The 26,348-nt window shown below is 38.2% G+C and overlaps 1 protein-coding gene and 1 pseudogene across 23 annotated transcripts in view; one reads left to right on the top strand and one right to left on the bottom strand.

The window, feature by feature from the left end:
- The window catches only part of EPHA6 (EPH receptor A6), an 880,674-nt gene that overhangs the window by 256,726 nt on the left and 597,600 nt on the right, over window positions 1-26,348 (top strand). The window lies entirely within an intron of this gene.
- On the bottom strand, window positions 19,380-20,061 carry LOC112641495 (NEDD8-conjugating enzyme UBE2F-like; annotated as a pseudogene).

Genomic DNA, 26,348 nt, shown 5'->3' on the forward strand with positions numbered 1-26,348 from the left:
GGATGGAAGTGAGGAGAATGTGAGGAATGAAGGAATGGTGCTAAGCCCATATCCAAGAGGTGGGATAAGGCCATAAAGTGTAAAGGGAGTTGCAGATGCTGCGGTCAGAGAGGTGGGGCATGTGTTACAAGAGAAATAAAAGTAATTTGGAACAGAAGACAGGAAAACTGCAGGGAAAAGGTCTATATTTAGCTGATAGTGGGTGAGTGGCAAAGTGTTGAGCCTGGAGGTTTAGGGAACCCAAAATTACTAGTAACGGTGAAAGAAGTATTTTCTGAAGGTAGACCCAGCAGTAGTGTGCAAAATAGTCTAGAGCAAGGATTGGTAATCTGGAGAGCTAAGAATAATTTTTAGTTTTAAGTGGTTGAAATAAGTTCTTAAAGATTTTCTTTATTTGTTGAGAGAGAGAGAGAGAGAGAGAGAGCGAGCGCTGGGGGAAGGGCAGAGAAAGAGAGAGAGAGAATCTCAAGCAGACTCCCTATTGAGCACAGAACCTGACATGGGCTCTGTCTCATGACCCTGAGATCATGACCTGAGTCGAAATCAAGAATTGGACACATAACTGACTGACCCACTCCGGTAACCTGAAAAAAAAAAAAAAAATCCATGGCATGTGAAAACTACACAAAATTCAAATTTGGTGGAACATAAATACAGTTGTATTGGAACAAATACAGCCATGACCATTCATTTCAGTATGGCTTATGGCTCTTTTGATTGGGCTACAGTGGCAGAGATGAGAGTTATAGCTGAGGCATATATGGCCCGCAAAGCATCACACATTATTTGGGCCTTTGCAGAAAAAGTTTGATGAGACTGGAAAAGTTAAAAGTGAAATCCATTAGGAATCTCACTTACAGTATTACAATAGCCTGTGAATGTAGTAGTAGAGAGATTTACAGTAGCTTCTGAATTAAATAATAAAGATATTTTATCATGTGTAGCCTTTTAAAGTTGAACCTGCTGAAGGTAATGTTGTCTCAGGGAATAAATTGGAAGGGTATGGGGCAAAAGAGAAGAGTTAAGAGTGGAGTGTTACGATAAGGGCGGGGGGTTTGGATCCAGTAGACATGTGGGTCCATCTGATCAAGAGAAGGACTAGGAAGCTGAATTTGAGCAGAGCTGCGGGACCAGGAAGTACAGAATGCTTGGGAATGGGAAAAAGTATGAAGGGAGAACCAATGAGTAAGCCAGAATTGGCCTTAAAGGAGAGGATAGGAATTAGTGTCTTGACTGCAGTAGGCATTTAATTACTCTGTTGACTAAATGAGAACTGGCAGGGCAGTCAAGCAGCAGGGAGTAGGGGAGTAAGGCACTAAGGTTCAAGAATGGCGATGCAGAAGTGAACACATGGCGAGGAGCCTGGATTCAGGGCCCAGCAGCAGTCGGCCTTAATACTGAGCTATTGCATCCCGTACAACTTGGATTTGCAAGAAACTTAGTGTGCTTCCACACATGTTACTTTATTTAAACCCTTCACCACTGATCTGGTAATTTATGTTAGACATTTTTTCCCTTCCATTTTACATTTATCATAATGGAAAATTATGAATATCTCTCCAGATACCGATTTATCATGGAGCTAACAAAGCTTAAGTTTTAGGGTCCCTTATTTTCATGGGTCCCATCCCAGGCCCTGGCCCTGTCTTTATCTCAAAGAAAATCTCAAATTATCTAATTTCAGGATTAATAAAACCTTGATCTGCCCTTGTGTTTTATTTAACCGAGATGGAATTGATTGGGGCTGAAGCTTCACATGCAGTGTTTTGTTCTGCTACACCTTGCTGCCCACTGGCTGTCTTTTGTATCTTTCATGGCTAGTAGGCAACCAATTCCTGTGGGGCTCACACTAAAGATGAAATGACAAAATTCTAAGCAACCAGCAGATGAGAAAAAAAGCACATAGGGAAAGCAGCAGTTTCTGATATAATATTTGACAACCAAAAACAGATGAAGAAAACTGCCTGGATCCCTAAAAATAAATATTACACCAAGGCCTGCAAATTTAATATTCCTTTAGAATGATTTGTTACATGAATGGCTAAAATGAGGTTTCCAGATGCCCTCGGTTATTCACAAACATATAATTATTTCGAGGCTACTGAAAATAAATATTAGCATAGAGAAAAGAATGTTTAGGTTAGCTTACAAAAAGGCAGCATTTCTATTCCACTTCCATTTATTTTCCCTTTAAAACAATTTAATAACTGAGTCATTACAGAATGTTATAAAATAGGACAGAATAGTCACTGAGCTGATTTAAGCAACTACTTAAATAAAGAGAGGCCTAAGTGTTCACACCAAAATGAAAGTAAAATGTTTGTATTTCACTTTGAAAAAATTCTTGAATGTGAGAGCTATCTGCAATAGAATGGAAATACATCTTCTAAATAGTACTTCAGAAAGGTATTATTCTCAGAAAAATAAAATCCTTTTCTGATTTGAACCTGTTAATCATTTCACTTATATGACAGATTTAATTCTAGTTTCTTTGTGATTTGTTCGAGGAAGATATTTCAGTCTCCATAAACATCTATTCACATGTGTCTGTGCATGTGTCTTCTGTCCATGACTGTGTGTGTGTGTGTGTGTGTGTGTGTGTGTGTGTGTGTATTAAAAGTTTCCAGATTTCAGGGTACCTGGATGGCTCAGTCGGTTAAGTGTCTGACTTTTGATTTCTGCTTAGGCCATGGTCTCAGGGTTCCGAGATTGAGCCCTGCTTGGGGCTCTGTGCAGGGTGTAGACCTGCTTGAGATTCTCTCTTTCTCTCTCCCCCTGACACCCCCACACCTATGCGTGCATGCCGGTGTATATGCGTGTGCACTCTCTTTCTCTAAAAAAAAAAAAAAAGTTTCCAGCTTTCCCTGCAACTGAGTAGCTATTGTGGCTATTTTTTCTTCTTTTTTTTCCCATAAATCTTTCAAGGATAATGAGACTTTTACCTCCTCCTCCCGTTTCCCTGTCCACCACTTTCCATTTGTGTTACTCTTTTTCGTCCCTCTTGAGGAAATAATGAGGATGATTCTGCTTAACTGTGTTTCTGAAAAACTGAATCTAAATTGCATATATACCTACGTGATTCTAAGTAGTTGAATGGGAACTGGCTGACACATTTAATGTACTTTCCTTTACAAAATGTTGTAGAATAACTCTTAACAAGCACCAAATCAGAGGTAAGACTTTAGGGTGCCCTTCATCAGAATGATTTGGGTTTTTGTTAAAAATGGAGTTCCTATGTCCTAGTGCAAACCTCCTAAACCTGGACATTTGATGTTGTAGACTAGGGATGAGCATATTTAACAGACTTCTCAAGTGATTCTTACTCACATTAAAGTTTGAGAGTATGGGCTTATATATAGCCTTCTTTATTTAAATCCTAGGAGTGTTGCAAATGGATTATGATATAGTTGCTAAGAATAAAAGAATATTCTTCATCCATAGAGGGAACTTGGGAAATCTTAGTTTTAAAACCTCTAGCTAATTAAGATTCATGAGTAGAAATGGTTTGTTTATAGAAAGACTTTTGCTTGGGTCATTAATTTTTAGAAAGGTTTATAGTCTTTCAGGAATTGGATTCATCTGGAAATACACACGGGTTTGCAAACTGACACTAAAATGAACAGCTGAGTGCTTGAATAGAGTAGGAGACATTAAGGAAACAGAATAAGTTGTTAGATAAAATGTAATGTTGGGGAAAAACTGTCCTCCGGGCATCTATTTCCTTATAAAATTCTTGAAAATGATTTTTTTCTAATAACAAATCATATATGAAGTTTTTTCAAGACTATAATTATATTCAATAGCATTCTCATATTTTTTCCTTTAGTGTTCCTTTGATTTCTCTATTTTTAAATAAAAATAATGTATTTCCTAAGGGATGACAATAATGAAAAGTTGTAGTACTTAAAAATATAGCAAAAGTTAAGAATAGAGCACTCTAGTCAGTTTTGCTTTTTTAACTTGGGAAAGTTTTGATATGACATAATAAAATGTGGTATTTTAATTTGCAAATTTATTTGATTTCCTATGCCACATAAAGCATATTCTGTCCTTTCAGTATGATTTTCCTGGTATTACCAACACTTTCTTTTACAAAAGAGATTTGTAACTAGAACACCACTCTTCTAGCACCTCAATCATTTAGAGAAAATTGAGATCAGTACTTCAGACAAATATTTGGACAGAATATGCATCTCATGAGGACTGATATCACCAGAGTAGACAATCCCAAAACTCTGGGTACTTAAAACTACCATAAATCCATTTTAGCTATTGGGTAATCCAATATGCCTAGAATAGTCAAAATTTACACCTGTTATCCCAGCCTACTTATTAGTAGTGCCCCCTTCACTCCCAGTTAACCCAATTTAGATAACAAATTATATGCTGATTCTAAATTTGACATTTTCATGTACTGGTACTTAAAAGCCCTTTCTCCCATTTAAATATTTTCACAAATTCTTTCTTTTATGACTATCTCATGATAGGTAATGGAAGCACTGCCAAAAATGATGAGAGGAAATGGCTCTTCTGGCTTGACCTCCCTCAATTTAGAGATGTTTGTGCTCACAAATCTCCTTCCTTGTTGGTTCCTAGCCTCTTGTGTAGTATAGCACCTTCCTAGAAGTGGGAAAAATATCTAGAAAGAAGTGTCCTACTGCTATTTTGATAAAAGGAGAATTTCTTGGACCTGGATCCAATGTTCACAGTTCCCTGTACCAAGACTGTAGATAAATATAAAAAGAGTGAAAGTGTTTTAGCCCAGTGGTTGGAAACTTAGCCTCTGGAGTTAATTAGATCAAAATTTGCAACCCAGCATCCTCATTTACTTGCTGTGTGATCTTGGACAACTCATTACACCTCTCTAAGCTTCGCTTTCTCTGTAAATGGGAATATTAAAAGTCCTTTCTTCCTTTTTTGATATATCTGTTGTTAGGTATGATTGAATTAAGATATTTATCACAATGTATTATATATATTATCTCCTATTTTGACTGATACTGCCACCACCACAACTACTGCTATCATCATACTCTTGCTTCCTCTAGATAAATTAAACACTTCTAATAGGGAAATATGAGGAAATATCCTAAAGACAAAAGGGATATACATGATCACTCTATCTGTTGCTTGCTCAAAGATTGAAAAGGTAAAGGAAGTTACCTAACCCATTCATCTACTCAGTCAACAGAAACATACCACTAAGAGCTAGAAACAATAAAAATAAAAAGAATAGTGGCCTAAATGTGATTTTACTTTAAACAGCCTTCTTTTCAACTGGATGTCCAGGATACGTCATTACAATTATTTTTAACTGTCCTCCCACCTATTTCTTTTCTCATATAAATATTCAAAATAGAAAACGATAACTATATCTCATTTTATCCTCCTTAATGGAGGTGGTATTAGGAACGGTCCCTTATATCAGTTATATATTGGTGGCCCCAGCTGGGCTCACTCAGGTAGCTACATATAGCAGAGAGATCACCTGGGGTCTGGGCTCTGCTGAGGAGGTTGAGATCCCTGGGTCTTTTCTCTTCATGTGGTCTTTCCTCCCAAGAAAGCATTTAATGGAAACAGCAGTGTTCCAGGAGAGCAAACCCCAGTGTGAAAGGATATTTTAAGCCTCTTCTTAGGTCATGTTTGATGATGTCACATTGTTCAAAGCAAATCAGATGACCAAGCTCAGAGTCATTGTGTGAGAAAAATACAAAAAGCAGAAGTATCAGGAGGGTTAATAACATTGAGAGTCATTAATAAAGCACCTATCTCAATGATCACATAGTATTTTTTGACAGAATGGAAATACCCCACAATATGTATATAAGGGTAAGATTCTTTCAACTACTGTTATAGCTGAACTAGATACGAATTCTTTCATCTGCAACCTCAGGCATGAAAGAACTTCTTGCCTTATTTCTTAGAATGGAAGGGAGAATTGAGCATTCTCGTAACACAGCCTTAAATTTAGACTCCAGTCCTTTATCCTTGATAAGCATTAATGTTTTTATCTCTGAATAAAAAGCAAGATGGATTATCTAGTTTTACTCTGTTCTTTTGCTTATTATATGTTGTACTCTCATTTTTTCCTAAATGATAGTATTGACTTTTCTATGGATTTCCTATTTTAAACAACACTTGAATCACATATTTTAGTTGTAAGAAAATTAGAATAATTTGTAGTATTAAAATGCATTGCAAGAGAAATATTGGTAATGATTTTAACTATAATTCTAAAATTTGATAATCTGCATTTGTTCTTAAAAACATTGCCATGGGGGGAGGGGCAAGATGGCGGAAGAGGAGGGTCCCCAAATACCTGTCTCCACCAAATTACCTAGAAAACCTTCAAATTATCCTGAAATTCTATTAATTCGGCCTGAGATTTAAAGAGAGACCAGCTGGAATGCTACAGTGAGAAGAGTTCGCGCTTCTATCAAGGTAGGAAGACAGGAAAAAAGAAAGAAACAAAGGCCTCCGAGGGGGAGGGGCCGCGAGGAGCCGGGCTGAGGCCGGGGCGAGGGTCCCCAGGACAGGAGAGCCCCGTCCCGGAGACGCAGGAGCTGCACCGACCTTCCCGGGGGAAAGGGGCTCCAGGGAGGTGGAGCAGGACCCAGGAGGGCGGGGAGGCCCGCGGGCTCCCGGGGACACTAACAGACACCTGCGCCCCGGGGGAGTGCGCCGAGCTCCCTAAGGGCTGCAGTGCGCACGGCGGGACCCGGCGGGACCCAGCGGGACCCGGAGCAGCCAGGAGGGGGGAGGGCGGCGGCTCCGCGGAGGGGGCTGCAGGGCCGGGAGCAGCTCGGAGGGGCTCGGGCAGAGGAAGAGGCTCCGTGTGGAGGGGGCTGCACGGTTCCAGGAGCAGCTCGGGGGAGCTCGGGGGCGGCTCCGCGGAGGGGGTTGCGCGGCCCGGGATTCAGTGCAGACCGGGAGCACAGGGCGCAGGGACACAGCCCAGGATCCGGCCTCCCCCGGGACAGGCAGAGGCCGGGAGGGCCCAGGACAGCGAGGACGCTCCTGCCCCAGCTGAGCAGATCAGCGGCCCCGCCCCGGAGCCTCCAGGCCCTGCAGACGGAGAGCTCCAGAGTTCCTGCCTGAGCTGAATCCAGGTTTCCAGAGCTGGCCCCACCACTGGGGCTGTTCCTCCTGTGGCCTCACGGGGTAAACAACCCCCACTGAGCCCTGCACCAGGCAGGGGCACAGCAGCTCCCCCAAGTGCTAACACCTGAAAATCAGCACAGCAGGCCCCTCCCCCAGAACACCAGCTGGATGGACAACTTCCAGGAAAAGCCAAGGGACTTAAAGTACACAAAATCAGAAGATACTCCCCCGTGGTTCTTTTTTTTGTTTTGTTTTGTTTTGTTTTGTTTTGCTTTTTGATTTGTTTCCTTCCCCCACCCCATTTTTTTCTCCTTTCTTTTTCTTCTTTTTTTTTTTTTCGTTTTTTTTTCTTCCTTTTCTTTCTCTTTCTCTTTTCTTTCCTTCCTTCTCTCCTCTCTTTTTCTCCTTTTCCCAATACAACTTGCTTTTGGCCACTCTGCACTGAGCAAAATGAGTAGAAGGAAAACCTCACCTCAAAAGAAAGAATCAGAAACAGTCCTCTCTCCCACAGAGTTACAAAATCTGGATTACAATTCAATCTCAGAAAGCCAATTCAGAAGCACTATTATACAGCTACTGGTGGCTCTAGAAAACAGCATAAAGGACTCAAGAGACTTCATGACTGCAGAATTTAGAGCTAATCAGGCAGAAATTAAAAATCAATTGAATGAGATGCAATCCAAACTAGAAGTCCTAACGACGAGGGTTAACGAGGTGGAAGAACGAGTGAGTGACATAGAAGACAAGTTGATGGCAAAGAGGGAAACTGAGTAAAAAAGAGACAATTAAAAGACCATGAAGATAGATTAAGGGAAATAAAAGACAGCCTGAGGAAGAAAAACCTACGTTTAATTGGTGTTCCCGAGGGCGCCGAAAGGGACAGAGGGCCAGGATATGTATTTGAACAAATTCTAGCTGAAAACTTTCCTAATCTGGGAAGGGAAACAGGCATTCAGATCCAGGAAATAGAGAGATACCCCCTAAAATCAATAAAAACCGTTCAACACCTCGACATTTAATAGTGAAGCTTGCAAATTCTAAAGATGAAGAGAAGATCCTTAAAGCAGCAAGAGACAAGAAATCCCTGACTTATATGGGGAGGAGTATTAGGGTAACAGCAGTCTTCTCCACAGAGACCTGGCAGGCCAGAAAGGGCTGGCAAGATATATTCAGGGTCCTAAATGAGAAGAACATGCAACCAAGAATACTTTATCCAGCAAGGCTCTCATTCAAAATGGAGAGATAAAGAGCTTCCAAGACAGGCAGCAACTAAAAGAATATGTGACCTCCAAACCAGCTCTGCAAGAAATTTTAAGGGGGACTCTTAAGATTCCCCTTTAAGAAGTTCAGTGGAACTTTCCACAAAAACAAGGACTGAATAGATATCATGATGACAATAAACTCATATCTGTCAATAGTAACTCTGAACGTGAACGGGCTTAATGACCCCATCAAAAGGCGCAGGGTTTCAGACTGGATAAAAAAGCAGGACCCATCTATTTGCTGTCTACAAGAGACTCATTTTAGACAGAAGGTCACCTACAGCCTGAAAATAAAAGGTTGGAGGACCATTTACCATTCGAATGGTCCTCAAAAGAAAGCAGGGGTAGCCATCCTTATATCAGATAAACTAAAATTTACCCCAAAGACTGTAGTGAGAGATGAAGAGGGACACTATATCATACTTAAAAGATCTATCCAACAAGAGGACTTAACAATCCTCAATATATATGCCCCGAATGTGGGAGCTGCCAAATATATAAATCAATTATTAACCAAAGTGAAGAAATACTTAGATAATAATACACTTATACTTGGTGACTTCAATCTAGCTCTTTCTATACTCGATAGGTCTTCTAGGCACAACATCTCCAAAGAAACGAGAGCTTTAAATGATACACTGGACCAGATGGACTTCACAGATATCTACAGAACTTTACATCCAAACTCAACTGAATACACATTCTTCTCAAGCGCACATGGAACTTTCTCCAGAATAGACCACATATTGGGTCACAAATCGGGTCTGAACCGATACCAAAAGATTGGGATCGTCCCCTGCATATTCTCAGACCATAATGCCTTGAAATTAGAACTAAATCACAACAAGAAGTTTGGAAGGACCTCAAACACGTGGAGGTTAAGGACCATCCTGCTAAAAGGTGAAAGGGTCAACCAGGAAATTAAGGAAGAATTAAAAAGATTCATGGAAACTAATGAGAATGAAGATACAACCGTTCAAAATCTTTGGGATGCAGCAAAAGCAGTCCTAAGGGGAAAATACATCGCAATACAAGCATCCATTCAAAAACTGGAAAGAACTCAAATACAAAAACTAACCTTACACATAAAGGAGCTAGAGAAAAAACAGCAAATAGAACCTACACCCAAGAGAAGAAGGGAGTTAATAAAGATTCGAGCAGAACTCAACAAAATCGAGACCAGAAGAACTGTGGAACAGATCAACAGAACCATGAGTTGGTTCTTTGAAAGAATTAATAAGATAGATAAACCATTAGCCAGCCTTATTAAAAAGAAGAGAGAGAAGACTCAAATTAATAAAATTATGAATGAGAAAGGAGAGATCACTACCAACACGAAGGAAATACAAACGATTTTAAAAACATATTATGAACAGCTATACACCAATAATTTAGGCAATCTGGAAGAAATGGACGCATTCCTGGAAAGCCACAAACTACCAAAACTGGAACAGGAAGAAATAGAAAACCTTAACAGGCCAATAACCAGGGAGGAAATTGAAGCAGTCATCAAAAACCTCCCAAGACACAAGAGTCCAGGGCCAGATGACTTCCCAGGGGAATTTTATCAAACGTTTAAAGAAGAAACCATACCTATTCTCCTAAAGCTGTTTGGAAAGATAGAAAGAGATGGAGTACTTCCAAATTCGTTCTATGAGGCCAGCATCACCTTAATTCCAAAACCAGACAAAGACCCCACCAAAAAGGAGAATTACAGACCAATATCCCTGATGAACATGGATGCAAAAATTCTCAACAAGATAGTAGCCAATAGGATCCAACAGTACATTAGGAAAATTATTCACCATGACCAAGTAGGATTTATCCCTGGGACACAAGGCTGGTTCAACACCCGTAAAACAATCAATGTGATTCATCATATCAGCAAGAGAAAAACCAAGAACCATATGATCCTCTCATTGGATGCAGAGAAAGCAGTTGACAAAATACAGCATCCATTTCTGATCAAAACTCTTCAGAGTGTAGGGATAGAGGGAACATTCCTCGACATCTTAAAAGCCATCTATGAAAAGCCCACAGCAAATATCATTCTCAATGGGGAAGCACTGGGAGCCTTTCCCCTAAGATCAGGAAGAAGACAGGGATGTCCACTCTCACCACTGCTGTTCAACATAGTACTGGAAGTCCTAGCCTCAGCAATCAGACAACAAAAAGACATTAAAGGCATTCAAATTGGCAAAGAAGAAGTCAAACTCTCCCTCTTCGCCGATGACATGATACTCTACATAGAAAACCCAAAAGTCTCCACCCCAAGATTGCTAGAACTCATACAGCAATTCGGTAGTGTGGCAGGATACAAAATCAATGCCCAGAAATCAGTGGCATTTCTATACACTAACAATGAGACTGAAGAAAGAGAAATTAAGGAGTCAGTCCCATTTACAATTGCACCCAAAAGCATCAGATACCTAGGAATAAACCTAACCAAAGAGGTAAAGGATCTATACCCTAAAAACTATAGAACACTTCTGAAAGAAATTGAGGAAGACACAAAGAGATGGAAAAATATTCCATGCTCATGGATTGGCAGAATTAATATTGTGAAAATGTCAATGTTACCCAGGGCGATACAATCCCTATCAAAATACCATGGACTTACTTCAGAGAATTAGAACAAATTATTTTAAGATTTGTGTGGAATCAGAAAAGACCCCGAATAGCCAGGGGAATTTAAAAAAAAAAAACATATCTGGGGGCATCACAATGCCAGATTTCAGGTTGTACTACAAAGTTGTGGTCATCAAGACTGTGGTACTGGCACAAAAACAGACACATAGATCAATGGAACAGAATAGAGAACCCAGAAGTGGACCCTGAACTTTATGGTCAACTAATATTCGATAAAGGAGGAAAGACTATCCATTGGAAGAAAGACAGTCTCTTCAATAAATGGTGCTGGGAAAATTGGACATCCACATGCAGAAGAATGAAACTAGACCACTCTCTTGCACCATACACAAAGATAAACTCAAAATGGATGAAAGATCTAAATGTGAGACAAGATTCCATCAAAATCCTAGAGGAGAACACAGGCAACACCCTTTTTGAACTCGGCCACGGTAACTTCTTGCAAGATACATCCACGAAGGCAAAAGAAACAAAAGCAAAAATGAACTATTGGGACTTCATCAAGATAAGAAGCTTTTGCACAGCAAAGGATACAGTCAACAAAACTAAAAGACAACCTACCGAATGGGAGAAGATATTTGCAAATGACATATCAGATAAAGGGCTAGTTTCCAAGATCTATAAAGAACTTCTTAAACTCAACACCAAAGAAACAAACAATCCAATCATGAAATGGGCAAAAGACATGAAGAGAAATCTCACAGAGGAAGACATAGACATGGCCAACATGCATATGAGAAAATGCTCTGCATCACTTGCCATCAGGGAAATACGAATCAAAACCACAATGAGATACCACTTCACACCAGCGAGAATGGGGCAAATTAACAAGGCAGGAAACCACAAATGTTGGAGGGGATGCGGAGAAAAGGGAACCCTCTTACACTGTTGGTGGGAATGTGAACTGGTGCAGCCACTCTGGAAAACTGTGTGGAGGTTCCTCAAACAGTTAAAAATAGACCTGCCCTACGACCCAGCAATCGCACTGTTGGGGATTTACCCCAAAGATACAGATGCAGTGAAACGCCGGGACACCTGCACCCCGATGTTTATAGCAGCAATGGCCACGATAGCCAAACTGTGGAAGGAGCCTCGGTGTCCAACGAAAGATGAATGGATAAAGAAGATGTGGTTTATGTATACAATGGAATATTACTCAGCTATTAGAAATGACAAATACCCACCATTTGCTTCAACGTGGATGGAACTGGAGGGTATTATGCTGAGTGAAGTAAGTCAGTCGGAGAAGGACAAACATTATATGTTCTCATTCATTTGGGGAATATAAATAATAGTGAAAGGGAATATAAGGGAAGGGAGAAGAAATGTGTGGGAAATATCAGAAAGGGAGACAGAGCGTAAAGACTGGTAACTCTGGGAAACGAACTAGGGGTGGTAGAAAGGGAGGAGGGTGGGGGGTGGGAGTGAATGGGTGACGGGCACTGGGGGTTATTCTGTATGTTAGTAAATTGAACACCAATAAAAAATAAATAAAAAAAAACATTGCCATATATCTCTACATATACAAAGGTATGTATATCCTTGTTTTCAATATAATTGTTCAAATGATCAAGGAATAATTTTTGAAGTCCTTAATTAAATCGATGGCTTAACTTTTCTTGTATAAAAGACCAAACAAATTATATACTGACTTTCTCCTTAATCATTTTTAGCTTGAAACTAGATTTTTTAATATCACTTAAAGACCTGTGAATCAATTCTTCTGGTTTAAGGAATGAACTAATAGAGGTAGCTTGAGCAAGTTATCTTAGTGACATATCAGTAAGATTGCTTTTATGTTTTCGTATTTGAAATGATTTCTCAAAAATACAAAACCTTAGAATAATCATGGAGAGAAAATGTCTGATCTTAACTGAAATCTAACCTCAAGAGCTTGGGTTCTTCATTTTATAAGGGGGTAAGGGATTGTTGGGGAGCAAGAATTATTGCTGTCTGAACAGTAGGGTCTTTAGATCAAATGCTAGGTTTAGTAGATAAAAAGAAAAGCCTTAAGTAAAATATACAAAAGTGAAACAAGCGAAGAAGAAGAAAACTATTGTTTCCATGACTGTAGTGGCAAAGAGAAGGGACCATAAAAGAGAGGCAAGTGAGTAAATGCTATGTGTCTGATTTTCAGAATTGTTGATCTTGATATCTGAGAATCAAAGTGTTCCTCTCAAATAGCTTTTTTTTATGATAATAGTCTATGCAAGATAAAACCAGCTGTCTCAGAGGGAAAACACATTTCTTTCTCTTATATTCCAAATACTTTTCGTTATAAGCAAACTTCAGACACCTTAGGTCAATCCTGTCTCTTGGGGAGGATAATCATTTTAGGATTTGATAAAAGTGTAATACCCATTGCAATTACTGCAAGATGTTTCAGTGGTACAGGGTTTTATTTTTTCAGTCATTAAAATTAATAAATGATTTCAGGTTTATTCTCATCAAAAGTGTTATTATGTTGGGGGGCACAGGAGGATCTCACTTTTTACCTATATTTCTGAAAACTATAAAACAAATTAGGTCATCACAAATTGGCCCATATTTTCACCTTAACAATTTGATTGTTGGAAGTTTTATTCCTAATCCAGAATTTAGCACCAGATGTAACTAAAAATAATTGATAGCATATTTATAGTGTAATAAATATAATTATTAAAATTCATTTCTCAAGCACAATAAAATAGTCAAGTGAGTTGAATATATTCATGGTAAAATAAGAGCTCATATATATTGAACATTTTCTGTGTTCAGAACACTAAATACAATTATGGTATTAGATCATTGAATCTTCTGTTAGGTGTTAATCTCCTATTATAGATAAGAAAACTGGAGGTTAAAAAACCAATATGAAATTGATAGGAATACCTGAATTAATGATCTTAAGCACCTTATGCTCTGTGGCTTAGAATTTAAGAAAACTAATGTATATAACAGTATACAGAACATAAAGTACTTTCATCATTTCACCAAATAAGCATAACATATAATAGTAAGAACTTATATGTAATTATCCACAGTTGTGTTGGCCTTCTAGAGGGAAAGGTTACCCTAGAATAGAGAAGCAGCTAATGATGGCTTGGGTAGATTAGAGATTCCAGTAGAATGAAGAGTTGTGGAAACTTGATTCAGACATTAGAAAATTATATGAAGAAGTAGCTAAAGGTTTTTGTGTAGGACCCAAACAGCAAGAAATGAGGTAATAGCAATTAGATGTGCAATGCGGATTTCAGAAGAGGTAGACATAGACAGGAATTAGATGTGGAACAAGACTTAGTCAAGAATGGGAACTATGTAAGTTTGCTCCTCAGCATTGGGACTAAGATCAGAATGCAGTTAAGAAAGAGATTCAGAGTGGGGAAAAGGAACAGTAGTAACTGGAAAGCTCAATGAAGGTGACTGCCACAGTAAATGGTCTTGTCCAAGTATGCCAAAGACACGGTCTAAACTCGGGGTCCAGAGTCACCTTCCTCTTGTTCTTTACCTCAGAGAAGCCGTGAGAACCTCAACAAGTTGCAAGGAAAGCTGAGCCCTGTGTTTCTGGTTGCTGATAGAGTTGAAAAGCATTCCCAAAGAACAACATGTAATTAATTAAAAATGGAAATAACTCTGCCATTCTGTGTTTATGGTGGGGGGGGTGGGGTGGGGAAAGTACCAGGAAATGAGAAGGTAAAAAGAAAGAAAACTGAGCTTTGGATACCCAATCTCTGAAAGTCAGTGCTACCTGGGATGGAGCTAAGTTTAGACAGGAAACAGGAAAGAAAAAAGTAATTCCTTTAAGAGCCTTTCAAATGCTTCCAATATGTACTATGTACTCCACTGTGTCCTATAAACACAGACATGAAAAGGCACATTGTCTACTTTTATAATCCTCCCCATCTAGTTGAGGAGGTAAAGGAGAGCAAAAATCATATGGAATCATGTGGAGGTAGTCACGGGATGAATGGGTCAAGAAAAGGACACTAATTCAGCCTTAGTCCTTGGGGAGTGGAGAGGAGAGAGGAGACGATGACTCACAGAGAATATACTTTTGGTTGTGTCTTGAAAGTTTGAATAGGAACGACACAGGTGTGTAATGAAGAACAGCTAATCCAGGAAGGCAGAATGACAAACATCCTGCAGGGGCGATGTAGCCTAGTATATTTAGGAATTGAAAATATGGCATTAATGGATATGTTAGTCAGGGTCCAATCGGGAGACACAGAAAAAAACTAAAACAATAATTTGGACAGGAAAAGTTTTACATGGAGAATTATTAACTATAACAGGATTTGAATAAGTAGAGATTCTCTAGTAAGAAGTAAGTGAACTGTAAAGATAAAGGAATAGCAAATGTAGGGAGTAGCTGCCATTCCTAGAGCTGAGGGAGGGCTCCTAATATAACTAACTCCTCCCCCTCCCTGAAACCTGTAGCCCCAGCGCTGAGATCTGGATCTTGCTAGAGAGGGCATGGCTGTGGATAATTACTGCATGGCAGAGAAGTTGCTGGAATGCTCAGTTGGTAGAATTTGCTGAAAATGTGTCCTTGAAACTTTACCACAAATCGGCCCTCTAAGGAATCGAAGAAAGATGTTCACAGATATCTCACTAGGCTGCCAAACTACCTAGGGGAACACCGGGGAAATGTGGGCCGCCGCTGGCCACTGTGTGCTCTAAGGGCCCAGTGCTGGAAAAGCTCTATGCTGTAAGGAGCTGATGCTGGACAAGGAAACTTCGGCACTGTATGAGCCTACAGTTGGAGCAGGTGCTGGGCAAGTTGCATTCTTAGAGCAGTCCAGAGCATATACCAGGACCAGGAATGAAAACCCCTTCCTGCTCTAGCGCCCCTGCCTCACCCTGTACTGTCGAAGATCAACTTCATCACAGCTGGTAGCAAAACTTATTTAGGTGGCCTGGCTTCATTTTCACAAAGCAAGCAATGAACAGGGAAATTTGGAACCGAAGGGCAATAAGTCGATAATGACACAATGGATTACACAGTGCTCAAGGAATTGTGGATGGTGCTGGAGAAGGAAGCCAGGGCCAGATGATTATGGATACATGGAGGAGCAAGGGCTTAGAGAAAACTGTAGTCCCTGCTCTATAATGTGTCACAGAATCTTGGCTCTGGATCCAGCACCTTATGAAAATAGGTACCCAAGTTCTTCTTGAGACTGTAGAGAGAAATCCAAAGAAGAAAACTCATACTCTAAGCTTGCCATGAAGTTAGTTCTGTTTTTCTGTGTCAATTCATGTAGAATCTTCAGTTTCTTAGAACCATGTGTGGCATAATGTGAATATCAGATTTTACCATGACTTGGGCCAAGTAGTATAAATAAAATGAGCAATGGCTAAAGGTGTACTCCTGTCAGATTTTCAGAGAAGCTCACCCCTAGCCAACAATTCTAAACAGATTCCTTTCTAGCAAAATACTGCCCAAAAGCCAGCTTCCCTTCCCCCTGACATTTATCTGAATTTGTAATTATATATTAATGCACAGTATCTGATTGAACCTGTATTCCCTACCAGCTGTAAGCTTCAAGAGGACAGAGACTGTTTTTGCTCTGAGTGGGTTGTGCAGTGCTTGGCATGTAGTAGCACATGCATAGTAAGTGCTTCTTGGATGGGTAGTTGACAGATTATTTTAGATTTGGCTGTGATAGTCTTGATAACCCAGAAAATCTTCTGTTGTTCTTCACACCTTCAGATAAGAATATTGTTATTAATCTCATTTAGGTCTGGAGTGCTTCTGATACCAAAAAGTGATGCTGGTCAAGGGTTTCACTATTTAGGGTCTTTTTAAAAAGATTTTATTTGTTATTTGTTTATGAGAGAGAGAGAGAGAGAGAGAGAGAAGGCATATGAGCAGGGGAAGAGGTAGAGGGAAAGGGAGAAGCTGACTTCGTGCAGAGTAGGGAGCTGGACCACACCTCGGGTCTCCATCCCAGGACACCGAAGTCAGATGCTTAACCAACTGAGCCACCCAAGGGCGCCCACTATTTAGGTTTTTGAAATTACCCATCAGGCATTTTTACTTCCTCCTCTTATTCTCAGCATTGCTGTCATCTCTGCTCCAGCACTGTGTAGCTCCCCTTCCTCCAGCCACCCTTTTTCCACTGTGATTGCTGCATCAGGCTTCCTCCTTTAATGGCCGTTCTCTTCCCAGAAAGCAAAGAAATGGGAAGGAGAAAAGTCTTGATTAAATTCTCTCTCTCTTTTTTTTTTTAATTTTTCATGGTTGTTTACTGCTATAACCTATTCAAAATATATACAGTCACAATTTAGGTAAAGTATATTTGAGTTTGAAAAATTTACTGCCAATCGAAAATATATATCTGGTATGAAAATTAATACCTTGAGCTGTGACTGTCAAAATTCTTGGAACTAATGGGCCTTTACAGGGAGTGCATTATTCAGAATAGTTTAAAATATGCAAACAATGCATAAGGAGATTCATAAGCTATAAAATTATTCTAAGCCAGAACAAAATTTCCCTGATCTTTAAAGGGATTTAGCTATTAATTTTTAAATGCTGAACATAGTTGACATTTCAAATTGAATTGTTACTGAAATAATCACATTGAATCTCTTGGTTAAATGTTCAAAGTAGAGCCCATGAAATATGCATGTTACCAAATCAAGGCAAAGGGACTTTCTTCTGAATACATCACTTTTTTGTTGTTGTTGTTAAATGTTAGATGCTTTTTATGTAGAAATAAAATAATCTCTTATGAGTAAGATACGCTTACTCTTTAGAAAAAAATTCTAGTGTGTGGAACGAAGGGGTTTATGCAGTGTTTATCCTATAGTTTACTGCACATCCACTATTTGCGAGGAAGTGAATTTAAAAACTGATGAAACTCAGTTTCTCATGTCAAGATAATTAGATTCTGATGGTTAATACTGGGAAAATACACTATCTCAAGGCATTGTAAAATATCAGTAATATTTCCCAAGACCAGATTTCTCTAAGTGTGGTATATGTATCTTTGTTATTACATTAAGTAAGTTTATGTGGTACATGAATAAACCTTTTATAATTTCATTCTATTTTTTGTTTTGTATGCCTACTTTCCACTCTATTCATAGAATATTCTAGTTTTTGTTTTAGTAACTATATAAAGTTTACTTCTTATATAAATATAAATTTGTTAAAGTGACAGTTTTTTTTTAAATCACGTGTGAATAATGATACATTTGGAACACAGATGTTCACAATCATAAAGTGATTCCCTAGAACTAATGTTTGAGAAACAACTAAAAATTCTCATGGTAGGTGTTTGATAAATAGTTGTTGAATGTATGAATAAATAAATGAGTAATGTGTTATTTTAGAAGTTTATATTTCTAATAAATAGCAAGGAGGAAGTATATCTAGTGTATTTTTCTAGATAGTTCTTTAGAATGTATTCCTAATCAACAATGTTTCTCCTCCTACCCTTGTCAAAATGCCTCATTTTCTAGGAGCTTCTATGCAATTTGTTCTGCTGATGGGATGTCCCTTATAGAATTAAGAAAACATTTATAAAGTAATTACAAAAGTGAAAATTTATTTAACGAAAACTAGATTGATGTAGGGAATTGCTCAATATATGGATTAAATGTACTTTAAAATATATTTGAGTATCAAAAAGTCACTTACACTATTGACTTTAGTTATAAAACATACTGTATGTCCTGAGATTTCTAGGTTTTAGGAATGTTAGGAAGCCGAAGGATTTTATAAAATATTTCCGGGTGAATCATGCTAGTATTCCAATTGGGATGTGTTTTGTTCTCTTCTCTTCTCTTCTCTTCTCTTCTCTTCTCTTCTCTTCTCTTCTCTTCTCTTCTCTCTCTTCTCTCTTCTCTCTTCTCTCTTCTCTCTCTTTTTCCCTTTTTTTTTGAGAAAAGAAAAAATAATTAAAGCATTAAATTGTACAAATTACAAATCTGTTCCAAAATATACTTACATTAAATAAAATATGCATTTCAGTAAGACATCTACAGTGAATGACTATGAGTCTGGGAAGCTTCAGGACATCTAGACAGGGACAGCATCCATGGGAGGAGCTAAGAGAATGTGCATCCAATCACAGTATGCAGCGGGTTTCTTATGGCCCATCCCGCATGCATGAGCTACACTGAGCACATCATCATCACTTGTGCAGGGAGGGATTTTGTTTGGGAAAAGGGGAAGAAACCAGCATTAGCCTCAATTCTGAGTTCATTACAACTTCTCAGGAATCTCATCAATAGCCTATACAATACAGTTTCCAAAAAGTAAACCTGTTAAGGTAAGCAGACAACTCTTCAGAACTCCAAACACATTTTCTTGCTGTATTTGTGTGGAACTCTCCATCTACATTGGGCAGTCGTGAAGAGGTTCTTCTTCAGGACAGATAGTCACAGGATGTGGATGACCCTCTGGGTCTGAGGGGAGCTCAAGGCTCCCTCTTGGTTGAGGTTGGAGACAAGCCTACAACATACAGTCCACAGCCCCACTGTCTCCTCCTCCTGTAATCTGGCATAACACCTAATGTAGTCTTCCACTTTATTCCCGAAGTCCTCCTTGTCCCTCTGGTGATGTTCCACAGCTTCAATATTCAGTATTCAGCAGATCATCAAAATTCAAAAGATCAGTAAACAAAGAGCTTAATCCCCAAACAACATCCTATAATGTCCCTATGGGAGCCCAGCCATGGAATGTTCTCTCAGTAAACTTAGACATGTGTCACCTGTCTCTGGGATGTTGGGGTGCCAGACCCTGCAGGCATTTCACTTTGGGAGGCCCCATGTTGTAGGCATCAGGAACCTCTGTTTCCAACTGAAATTTTCCACCCAGATAGGAACACTCCTCTGGGGTTACAGTTAGCTGAAAGCAGTGGATCTTGTTTGGACAGGAAAATGCACCTTACATGCACACGGTCAATTTGCTTCAAGCTCCACAGCCTCTTTAACGAGCAGCATGCCCCTTATGGACACCCTCTGAGTGGAGTCAGAGGCTGTGGCTGATGTCCAGGAGACCATCTGCCCAGCTTGCTAGCCAGCGTCAGCATCACTGCTACCTTTACCCTGGGCACCCCGAGACAGGTGCCAGCCGCACCGGCCCCGGCCAGTGGGATGGGTTTCTGTTGATAAGACACAAGAGAAGGACACAGGCTTACCTGATCTAAACAGTTGTCCGTGGCTCCTGCTTTTTCATACATTTTGTGTAAGCTTACTTCTTGGGGTCTTCTCAGAATATGCAGTCAGATATGTAGGGACCGTAGAGATTTTAGGGTGTAGATTCCTTACAAGGATGTGTCTCCATTTTCATTAGTTTTAATGAAACTAACTTGAATATGAAGTTTTTACATATCTGGCCTCTAAATGTTTTCTGGAGTATGCTCGAATCAGTGCAGTAGGCAGACTGACCCAGGGATTACAATAAAAGAATTATCACCAGATAATTCAAATTTGAAAAGAAAGAATATGGAGCAGAGACTTAGTTTAGCAGTTTAATAGGCCAAGAGGGAAAGTTTGCCTTTGTTTTTTTGTATCAGGATATCTCAGAATGGCGTTTAACACTATAGAGTTCTCTATACTGAAGATATTTCTTCTTTATAGTCCATCTTCATTTTGGAATTCTTTTTTTTCTCAGTTACTTTCAGTAAATAATTATGCTTCTTCCATTTTTCTTCAAATTCAATAAATTTCAGAAGTGTGCATTTAATTTATGCTGACCACCAGTGTCCATCTCATTTAGCAAAAATCCTAAGTAGCAAACTCTACATCATAAATTTACATCATATAATCTCTTGAATGTTAAATTTGTTCAAATATTTATTCAGTGTTTGCTACACATTAGGTAATATCACGTTGCATCATAAATACAAATATAAACAAGATATAGGTCATAGTTTCTGGAGTTTCAAATTCAGGAAGGGAAGCTAATGTCTTCCATCTTACACATTTTAATTGCAAAATGAGAAAAAAAGAAAGTATGCGCTAATAATGTTTTTTCTATATAATAATAATAATAATAATGGTGTTTCTTTTTTTTTAAATTTTTATTGGTGTTCAATTTACTAACATACAGAATAACCCCCAGTGCCCGTCATCCATTCACTCCCACCCCCCGCCCTCCTCCCCTTCTACCACCCCTAGTTCGTTTCCCAGAGTTAGCAGTCTTTACGTTCTGTCTCCCTTTCTGATATTTCCCACACATTTCTTCTCCCTTCCCTTATATTCCCTTTCACTATTATTTATATGCTGAGTGAAGTAAGTCAGTCGGAGAAGGACAAACATTATATGTTCTCATTCATTTGGGGAATATAAATAATGGTGTTTCTAAGGAGTGTATCCTTCTTCTGTTTGTCTAACATCCCTAGTTTTTACAGGCTATGTGGTCTTGTTCTTGCTCTTACCCCTTCCTGCAATGCTCTGCTGCAGATGTAGTGTGATTGGCAATCGTCATTCTTATCTAAGACCACATGTCAGTAAAATTTCCTTGACTGTCTGATCTAAAAGAGCTTTCCTCCTACCCCATTACTCACTCCATTATATCTCTTGGTTTTCTTCAGAGCCTTTATCTTTCGCTAAGTTTGCCTTTGTCATATGTGCTTGTTTGTATGTTGTGTATATCTCTTGACAACTAATTCTAGAAGGGTGAATACGAGGGCCTTGAATAACACACTGAATAAATATCACTTAATAAGAACAAATTAAATGATGTGTATTCAGTATTTTATAACTGGCAGTGTGTTTGGCTAAATGAATCCACAATATACATCATTTTCCTAAAATGGGGCTGCTATGTCAGAGAAGAGGACTTGGAATTGGAAGAACTGGGTTTGGAGAAGGTCATGGAGGCTACCAAAGCACTGTCTTCTCTGAAACAGGGTAAATCCACCTTGACCTGTTGGTACACTGGTTTGTCTTTATCAGCAGTGTAGTGTTAATAATAAATTATTGTTATTTATGAATGATCTTCTTGTAAAATATTGTGCTAACAATGTTATCTCTGTAATGTCACTCACATATTCCTGTTGGGAGAAGAAAAGGCATTACAAGAATCAGTATAGCATCAGTGACTATTTCTCAGGACATTAATATAATGATTTTGAATTACCGTAGTGTTTTTTACCCTAAAAATTTTTTGACCTTTTAAAAATAATTTATATACGTTTCTGGGAATATTTTGTGCATAGTAGGAGTACCTTGCATGTATGTCATAATAGAAAACAGTTTGAGAGCTACTGCTCCAAGTTACCTTTGTAGGAAAACAGGTATTCTGGATAGGCTCAATAACTCAAGCTATAATTTTGCTTAGGGGAGAGAAGATGATCAATGTATCTTTGTGTCCACAGTGCCTTATCAATGTCTGGGACACTGAAAATGATCTCAAAATCATCTGTCAAATAATATAATTTATTAATAAATAAATAAGTAATATGATTTAACTGACATAATGAGACACTATAAGACATTTACCATCAATTGATAGAACTAACTTTGGTAGTCTAGGCTTTTAAAAAGTGATTATGGCAATTATACTTTCCAAGTACCCCATCATTAATTTAGGCATCTCTCACTAGAAAAATGGGATTAGATCTACTCTTTGTTGGTGATTCCAACAAGGTGGGGAGACTTTCCTGAGTAGGTATTGTGGTTTATAATAACCTATTCCAGTCTTTACAAACTTCACATGCACACTATTCATGCTTTTTGGCTTATGCTGTTTTCACTCCCTATGATTCTCTATTCCTACAATAAAAATAATTGAAGTAAATGATGTTATTTATAGGAATTTCTTTCCTCTTTGACCTTTAGGGACTGTTTTGGGTTGAATTGCATCCCACATAAAGATGATGAAGTCCTAACCCCTATTACATGTGAATATGACCTGATTTGGAAATAGGATCTTTGCAAAGGATCAAGTTAAAATGAGATCATTAGGATGGACCTTAATCAAGTATGACCCATGTTCTTATAGAAAAAGGATTTGGACACAGAGAGGGAAGACAATATGAACATACAAGGAGAACACTGTCTATAAGCCAAATGTCTGAGAGGGAGGCATAGAATGGATTGTTCCTTATAGCCCTTTCCAGGAACTAACCCTTCAGACATCTTGATTTTGAACTTCTAGTCTCTAGAACTGTGAGACAATATATTTCTGTTGTTTAAGCCACCCCAGTTTTTGGTACTCTGCTACAGCAGCCATAAGAAACTAACTAGTGAAGGGACAGAAATTAATTGAGAATCATGGGTTAGGTAATAAAATAACTGGAATAATTTTAAAATATTTAGTTAGTTACTAGAGTTATAGAAAGAAAAGTTTATTAATGATTAAAGTAACTTGCAAATAATTTATTTTTATATAAATTACCATAGGCAATGTGGGAAAAAAATTTAGGAAACAATTTGCCCACAAGGGGCAGCTTGTTGCCTGAATGTCAACTGTTATCAAACACTAATTAATCTGACCTTAAATTTTCCCATTGGGGAGGGAGCCAATCTGCACTTAAATTAACCATGAATTTTTTTCTTGGGTTCAGGAACCTACTCTGATGTGTGGTTTGCCCACAACATATGGGTCTTCCATTCCAGGCTTTAGATTAACTTTGACATCAAAAGCCCTGTAACTCCTTGCAAAATAGTAAAGCAATGTGTCCTCCTCTATTATCTTATCTTCTGTTATCTTTTTATGAGGAAAGAGTGCTTTCTCTTTTACATAGGGTGATCCTAACCGCATGTGATATAGACTTGCAACCAAAATAAGAAACTATGCATGTATGATTTTATATCTACTGTATGAGATTACCTTTACCTCCCCAATCAGTACAGAGAATCTTTGGCAACTGAATTATGTGTCTTTCATCAAACTCATTCATTCGCTCAATTCCAAATTTCTTTTTGCAAATGCCATGTAAACTGAAAAGAATTTCTATATTGAAAATGCTGTAGCTTTTCCCTTAATTTCTCTATAATCGGGTTTCTTTTTGAATATTGCCTATTTTTATATCTTTTTTTAACCAATCTTTTTAAAAAATATTTTATTTACTTATTTGAGCATGAGAGAGAAAGCACGAGAGAGAGAGAGAGAGAGAGAGAGAGAGAGAGAGATATCACAAGCCGGGGGGGATGGAAGGGGTTGAGGTAGAAGCAGACCCCCTGCTGAGCAGGGAGCTGGATGCCAGACTCAATCCCAGGATTTGAGGATCATGACCCTAAACTAAAGGCAGAGACACTTAACTGACTGAGCCACCCAGGTGCCCCACCTATTTTTATTTCTGAATATTTAAAATGGCTGTCAAACAGGAGATTTAAAGAAAAGTATATAGAATTATTTCCTGAAATCAAGGCTAACCCAAACATCTCTAACATTCAAATTGGAATTTATAACCATTAGAATGATCCCTTCATCCCTTCACTTAAAGGCAAATACCACCCAAGAACAGGTGGTATCAGGAAGGAGAAAAATTAACTTAGTGTTATTATTCAGCTTCCTATAATCACCATATATTTAGATTAAAGACAGGAAGAAATATGATCTAAAGTAATTCTATGGACTGAATGTTTTGTGACTTCTCCAAATTCCTGTGTTGAAGCTCTAATCCCCAATGTGATGGCACTTGGAGATGGGGACTTCGGGAGGTGGGTAATTATGTCATGAAGCTGGATCCCTTATGTACGAGATTGGTGCTTCTATGAAAAGAGAGAGAGGAGAAATGGTCTCCTCTCTCTCTGAGAAATCTGAGAATTCAGCAGGAAGGTGACTGTCTGTAAACCAGGAGAGGGCCCTCACCAGGAGCCTGACCGTGCTGGCACCTTGATCTCATCGTTCCAGCCTCCAGAACTGTAAGAGATAAAAAGCCACCCAGTCTATGCTATTCTTTTATAGCATCCTGAACCAACTAAGGTAGCAAGGGGACCAGGAAAGACAGCATCCTCTTATTCCTGGAAAGAAACTTTAGAGATTTTGCCACACGGTGGATTCTGCTTTGGGAACATTTATGCCACTGATCTTACTGTGTTAGGAAGATGTTACTTTACTTTGTCCAGGGAGAGCTACATCTAATAATTTCTGTTAATATCATGGCGATTAGTTAAACTTTTAGAAAGGAATTTTTTACAGTGTTAGTAATAACACCTCTTTATAAAACAAAATCCAAATAATTCAGAAGGGCATATTGTAAATAAAGGATTTCTCTTTCACTTTCATATGACCCTGTATCTCTTTCATAGAAATAAAAATTGCTCAGATTTTTTTTTGACTGTCCTTTGGGATATACTCTATGCACATGTAAGTGTATATAGGAAAGATTATGGCTATTAATAATCCATTTGTGCATAAGCAAACTTGCCTCCTCTTTGGTAAATGTGTAAATTAATATTTTAAAGCAAAATGTATGCCAGATTCAGAAATGGAAAAATCAATATCTAATAGATTAACTTACATTTATTTGAATCCTAGCAAACTGTGTTTTCAACATGTTTATTGGCCATTTATATTTTTCTATAATTGTTCACGTACTTTATTCATTTGCCTATTCTTAATTTTTATTGATATGTGAAAAATACATAATCATTTATGTGAATTGAAGCACATTAAATGTATAAATACATACATTTTAAACTTGGATCCCTTTCCATAAATGTACAGTATATTCCATGTTGCATTTTATGAAGGTGTCATTTGTTTTGCCAGTGTCCCTCTTGGTGGGCAGTTAGATTGTTTCCTTTTTTCTCCTTCCTATTGCAGATACAAAAAAAAATCAACACACTTATCTTTGTGCACTTGTTTGATTACATGTGTAGAATATTAGTGAAATTGTAATTGCTATATCGGTGAGTAAATACCTTTTAGCTTTTGATATTTCCAGTTTGTTCTTCCAGAATTTGACAGCAATTTAGACCCTAAGAGCAGTATTAGAGTGCTTGTTTTCCCATACTTTAAGCAACCTTTAGACACTATGTTTATGTCTTATTCTTGAATAACTTGTTAATTTAAAATGGTGGTTTAATTAGTGTTTTCATTTTTAAAAGTAGGAGTGTGATCTTGAGATTTTTTTCTGTTAATTTAAATAAAACAAAGATTTTCACACTCCTCATTTGAGTAATGACTCCAGTGGAGTCACAGGATTTATTTTAATTTTATGCAAAAAAGAAGAAAAATCTGAGCTTTTTTTTTTTTTTTTTTTTTTTTTAGAGCTTTTATTTCTTTCTTACACCTTTAAGGAAACAGATAAATATGATTACTGGGATCAACAATTGATGGAAAGCAATAAAGTGGAGTTGCAAACTTTTGGAAATTTCCTTTACGTTACACTACTCACGTCATTCTCTGAATTCTATCTATAAATGGTTCTCAGATAAAACATCCAAGTT

This window comes from Canis lupus, chromosome 33, assembly GCF_003254725.2.
Source record: "Canis lupus dingo isolate Sandy chromosome 33, ASM325472v2, whole genome shotgun sequence".
NCBI classification, from domain to species: domain Eukaryota; kingdom Metazoa; phylum Chordata; class Mammalia; order Carnivora; family Canidae; genus Canis; species Canis lupus.